Source organism: Cupressus sempervirens, chromosome 7, assembly GCF_028749045.1.
Source record: "Cupressus sempervirens isolate cs-2001-9-10 chromosome 7, ASM2874904v1, whole genome shotgun sequence".
Taxonomy (NCBI): Eukaryota; Viridiplantae; Streptophyta; class Pinopsida; order Cupressales; family Cupressaceae; genus Cupressus; species Cupressus sempervirens.
This window is the reverse complement of record NC_143124.1, coordinates 132,028,116-132,034,062: the sequence shown is the minus strand read 5'-3', so window position 1 is coordinate 132,034,062 and position 5,947 is coordinate 132,028,116. Positions and strand designations below refer to the sequence as shown.

Here is a 5,947-nt window from a genome sequence, read left to right as displayed (position 1 = left end):
TCCCAATGGACATAAATGTCCATCATGCCCTAATCAATAGTGTTTTATGTAACTTTCCTGTATGGTGCTACTTCTAGGTGGTCTTTCAAGGGTGATGGTTGATGCTACTTCTAGATTTCTAGTTCCTAAATGTTCATAGTGGATACCATATTTTTTTAACCCTTTCTCTTAAATATATACAACATAAAGAAATAAACAAGTTAATAGGGGTGGGATTCTCTTGATATCACCTCAGAATCCAGTGATGTATGGGAGAATGCAAGTGTGATGTTCCACCACCTTCTTTAATTTTTTCTTGATGCTTAGAGATTTATTTTTTCCTAGGTATTTCTAGTTCTAAGCTTGTCCTTGTTCAATATTAGGGTATGGTCTTTTATCCTCTCATTTGTTTTAACATATATGTTTATTTTATTTCATAACTAATTGAGCACCGGTCCTTATTTATAAAAAATATTATATAATTTGGTTATATGTTCTCTATATCCTTTTTTTGTAAGCTACTATATAGTTTTGCCTATGTATGTTGGCGTGTCTAGGATTAGGTCATAGTATAACTCATTTTTTCCAAAATGACCCATGTCTTTGATTAGTTTTCTTTTTGAAACTTTGATTCATTTTATAATTTAGTCTATATTTTGTTCGTCATCAACAAATATTTACTAATTTTTTTTTTTGATTAGTAACTAGAGTTCTAAATGAACTATTCTACGTGTCTTTTGTAATTATTTTTACATAATGCAAATATAAATTCTACCTCTGAATTAAAGATAAAAATACTAATTGATGCCAAAGACTATAATAGAAATTTAAACATTTTTTAATGCAACTAGATTATTATACACACAAAGTTGGAAGAGTTTGTTCATCACGGTAACTTAGATTTACCATATAGAATAGTTTAGACATGATTCACAATGCCCAATGATATTTCTACAATATCATAACTACCTTACTGAAGGAATATCAGAGTTATTGAATGATCTAGTAGAAATATGCTCATATTGAGTGCTATCTTGGAACTCAAGAGTCACTGCTTCCTACAAGTCCTTCACCACCATTCTCATTGTCGGTCTATTGATTGGTTTTGGTTCCACACACATATATGCCACCTCTGCAACTTTCCAAGCACTTGATAATTTGTAGTAGCTACCCAAAGAAGAGTCCATAAGCTCCTCTATTCTAGCGCATGAGATTAGCTCTCTCGCCTGTAAATAAACTTAATTAGAATCCTATGTATTTCTAAAACAAGCAGCATTAAAAAAGATTGCAAATGATAAAAAAATTCAATAAATTACCAATTGCCCTATATTATCACTTGGCGGAATTCCAGAAATTAGCTCTAGCAAAACTACTCCAAAACTATATACATCACTTTTTTCAGTTAGCGATGATGTCCCATAGTACCTATATTAACTTTTAGTTTTAGTGCAGTGCTAGAAATTGCAAATATTTTGGATTCTAATATATTGTTGGTGATAGAAAGAATGCGACAGTAAAGGTGACTTCAAACAACAGCAAAGAGAAATTATGTCAGTGAAGAAGGAAATACTCGGGATCAAGATAACCAAGGGTCCCTTTGATCGAGGTGGAGGCATGGGTTTGCGAGTTGTCCAGCAACTTGGCTAGCCCAAAGTCTGCTACCTTTGCATTCATTCTTCCGTCCAAAAGTATATTAGTACACTTTATATCTCTGTGTATGATCGACAGATTACAACCTTGATGTAAGTATAGCAAACCTGAAATTAATTATACAAAAATTCAAACATAAGCGAAATAAAAGCCATTTAAGTAAAACAATTGCGATATGCATACAAAATTACTAAAACGTAAATGGAAATACTTTAATTCTATCAATGAAAATACCCTCTGATGCTTGCAGTGCAATGTTGATTCTAGTATTCCAATCAAGCAAGTTCTTCTGTGCAGGTGTTCCTGCCATCAGACATATAATCATCTTAGCGACTTTTAGGTGCATACTGTTTGATTTTATCTATTCAAAACCTGAATAACAAATACCATATAGATGATCCTTCAACTTTCCATAGTGCATATATTCATATACCAGAGCTCCAACTGGTAGTTTGGAATAACCAATAAGATTGACAAGATTCTTATGATATAACCTGCAAAGCAGAGTTACCTGAAGTCGATATAAATGGAAGCAAAATAAGTTAGTAATCATTTTTAAACTATGAATGAAATAAGAGGAAAACAAATATTCTTATGTTGTGGAGGCATAAAAATAAACCTCGTTTTCGAATTCTTGCTGCCCTTGTTTAGAAGTGCTTGAAAGTATTTTGACTGCAACATCATAACCAGAAATTGTACCAAAGAATACCGAGCCAAAGCCTCCCTTGCCAATCAATAAGGAATAATTGTTTGTCGCAGCTTTAATTTCCCCTTCTGTATATTCTACCGCCAATCTATGATATTCCTTTGCATGACCTGTCTCTGAAAAAGTGGAGTCAGTTGTAAATTGATATCCGTAAGATGCAACAAGCACAAATATTTATTAGCAACGCCTTCGTTTTTCCAAAGAACAAAATATATTAAATAAAGTACCTCCATAAGTGTGGGCCGGTGGTATACTTGGGCGGCCTATCATGTGAACTGGTCGTCTATAAATGTATTTCCATAGTAGAAACTTTACCAAGAGCGCTACAATTAGGCATCCAACAACCAAACATGCCAGAACCCATTTTTTCATTTTATTGCTTTTGTTGACCAGTGTGAAATTACTTGGAGACAGTCTTCAGCACAGAATAAATATAAAGGATTAATAAGTATTTCTATTTGTACAATTGTACGCTATGTTTGTGGCAAATACGGTGCAACATAGTCTATCTGCATCAGACTTACGGAAGGTCTAATCCTGGCTTGTTTAAGCCGGGTGGCACAGTTCCAAGCAATTTGTTGTTCTCCAAATACCTGGTTAATACCGAAAGTTCTAAGTGACTTTCGACCTACGTTCATAAAATAATATTTTCGCATACAGAATGAAATTACTAAAATTGTAAACTATTGGCATAGTTATTGTACATACAATCGATTTAGCTTTGGAAGCTTCAGCAATGATGTTGGTATTTCTCCTGTGAGCTGATTGTTTTGCAATTCCCTTTCATTATAAGAAAAAAAACAAGCAACCATTACGACACAAATATTACATTTTTCTGATCATTCATTTATCCAAATATATGACAGTTAACCAAGTAATAGGGAGTCAGATTTCTTACAACGTTGTAAGATTCTTCAATGAACTGAGGTCTGGTATAGAACCTGATAAATTGTTGCTGCCGAGAAACTGGCATGGACACCATAAATTTAATCATTGTGATATTTTACCATACCCAATTTTTGTACGAAGTGTTGAAGCTGCAAATGATATGAAATATTTTCCTTTTACAGTTAGAGATAAGTACAGACTATATAAAGCATTACCAAATGCGTTAGTGCCGATAAGCTAGCAATAGTCGAAGGGATGTTACCGATGAGACCAAACTTTGTTAGATTACTGTAATGAGTCGAAATCATGCATATTAGAAGGCTTTTCCTATAGAGCATTAAATAATCGAATGACGAGCCTTTTCAAAGTTTGTAGGAAATAAATATTCACATGATAATCACTCTAGATGGCTTGTCCTCGCTGCAAACAATACCCGTGCCTGCATAACCTGCGGGAAGACATGGATCTCCGAACCAGTCGTCTGGAACATGTTTGATTGAATTCGCCAATTCTCTGATCGCCCTTACTGTTAATATCAACTATATTAGAACTTGCCAACACATATATATTAGTAAGTCCAACTACAGAAATAGAGATATCTTACCATTATTGAGGTGTGTCTTATTCTTCACGTCCTTAATCTGATATATCTCTGCAGCATTTATGAAAGGCCCTGAAGTGAATTCTAGCATATCTTTCATTTGATTATCGTTAATGAGGACTTGGAATACGTTCGGGACAGAGAGGTTTGCTTCAATAATGTTGCAAAAGTAGAGAAAAAAATAATAAGAGTCGGCCTCGTAGAGAGAGGAGTTGGGTATTGGGTAATAAATTGTCAAGTTAGCAACATTTTGCGCTGTAATAGCCGTCTGCAATACACCTACAGGTGGTTGATTTGGCAAACCCTTCTCAAAAGTGTCGACTGATGTACTGATGCTAGCGTAGGTCTCCAATGAATATGCTTGCCACATGCGATTCGACTGATCCTGTGGGAAGCTACAATTTTGAAACACTTAATCATAAAAATGGTCAAAAGAGATAAAAATGGTAAATATCCTTCTCCAAAACGAAGAGAATTACAACAAAATGAAAGTAAGTGATGATTACACTTACGCCATAGCTGCTCCGCCAAAGTTGCTCCGATGAAGATGAACTAATGCGTCATTGTGAAAATCGATTGTACTATAGATTGCAGAATTTAGTGGCCACAGCACGATCTCAGAAATGAAAACATAGTTTGTGTTTTCTGTTTCTAAAGTTCGAGCAAGGCACAAACTTATACGATCACTCTCAGCAGCTAATATCATTTCTTGAGTAAGGACCCCATTGGATGGCACACCTCTTAAGTCCACTTTAGTCCACTTGATTCCATTTATAAATAAAGCAAAGGTGGCGGCTAAACTAATCTCGCTTTGGAGAAGTGCTCCAGAAAAAAAATGAGCTATCACCAAATAATGCATGCCAGGCTGGACTGGGAAAAGGTAGCAGTATTTTTTTGCTGCCAAATTCGTAAAATACGCAAACGTCGTATAAAGCCAATCGTTTGCCGATGGATTAGTAATAATACTAGTAATTTTACCAGCCCTCCGCCCTCTGGTGTAAGGGGTATCTGAAATCCATTCAGCGCTTAGATTTGTAGAAGCGCCACAGACGATGCTGAGAGATCCTATGACATTCAGAGTGAAATCAGCAGACTAATTAGAATGTGTGCATTAAATCTTTTTTAATTTTTCTGTAAACTGTGAAATTAGACAAAATAAATCGAAACTTACTATTTGGGACTGATTGTGTGCAGGAAATGAAGAAGACGATGAAACTCATGATAACAGACAAGGTTAGACTTGCGGGCTTCATGATGATCTGTGGCAATTACTGCGTATGGAGAACAACATACACAGGTGGTAAGCCCGGGTGATTATAAACTAAGTTTGTCTACACCAGACAAAATGAATGGGCGTGTTTTTGACGTTTATAATTTTGAACAGAGACCAACGACTCATTCAAAGTCTTGTCTGTGGACGGTGGAGGAACGGCGGGCAGGTGGAGTATAAAAAAATATTATTAGATAGATTAGGGGCTCTTTTTTATATTAGATAGAATTAGGGGCTCTTTATTATATATATTTTTTAAAAATCTAATAATATTTTTTTATACTATATATTTATTAAAATTATTAAATAAATAATAAAAATATAAATAATATTATAAAAATTAAAAAATATTTATAAACATTATACTCATATTTGGATATTTAAAAAATTATATAATTTATGAAAGTTTATAAGTTATATAACTCACATTTCTATTATACATTTGGTATAACTTATAAACATAAACTTATAAACATTTTTAAGATTAATGTTAATGTTTATATTTATATTTTTAAATATTTTTGTTAAATCTATAGTGAAAATCTACAATGATTATAATTTTTAAATGCTCAAATCATTGTTAAGTATGGTAGTAAAATAAAAAAGAAAATACATTATATTCATTTGAGCATTAAATTGTTGTAATGATATTTTCTACTCATTTAACAAAAATAATATCTAAAAATAATTATTAAATATAAATTATGTTGAAAAATAAAAGTTATAAATTATACTAATATAATTTTTTTAAATTATAACTATTAAATTATATTTATATAATCTATCTAATATACATCTATATATAATATATTATTAAATTATATATTTATATTCTAACTTATAATCTAAATGT

At 32.8% G+C, this 5,947-nt stretch overlaps 1 pseudogene across 1 annotated transcript; it reads right to left on the bottom strand.

The window, feature by feature from the left end:
• Nucleotides 1-848: 848 nt before the first annotated feature.
• LOC149545863 (putative LRR receptor-like serine/threonine-protein kinase At1g67720) lies at nucleotides 849-5,181 on the bottom strand (annotated as a pseudogene). The gene is made up of 15 exons (XR_016354247.1): nucleotides 4,996-5,181; nucleotides 4,337-4,889; nucleotides 3,828-4,219; nucleotides 3,614-3,749; nucleotides 3,439-3,511; nucleotides 3,234-3,301; nucleotides 3,044-3,115; nucleotides 2,860-2,928; nucleotides 2,563-2,750; nucleotides 2,249-2,451; nucleotides 2,017-2,140; nucleotides 1,864-1,932; nucleotides 1,550-1,736; nucleotides 1,296-1,404; nucleotides 849-1,205 (listed from the first exon to the last, which is right to left on the bottom strand). The product of XR_016354247.1 is annotated as a putative LRR receptor-like serine/threonine-protein kinase At1g67720 (transcript).
• Nucleotides 5,182-5,947: the final 766 nt, after the last annotated feature.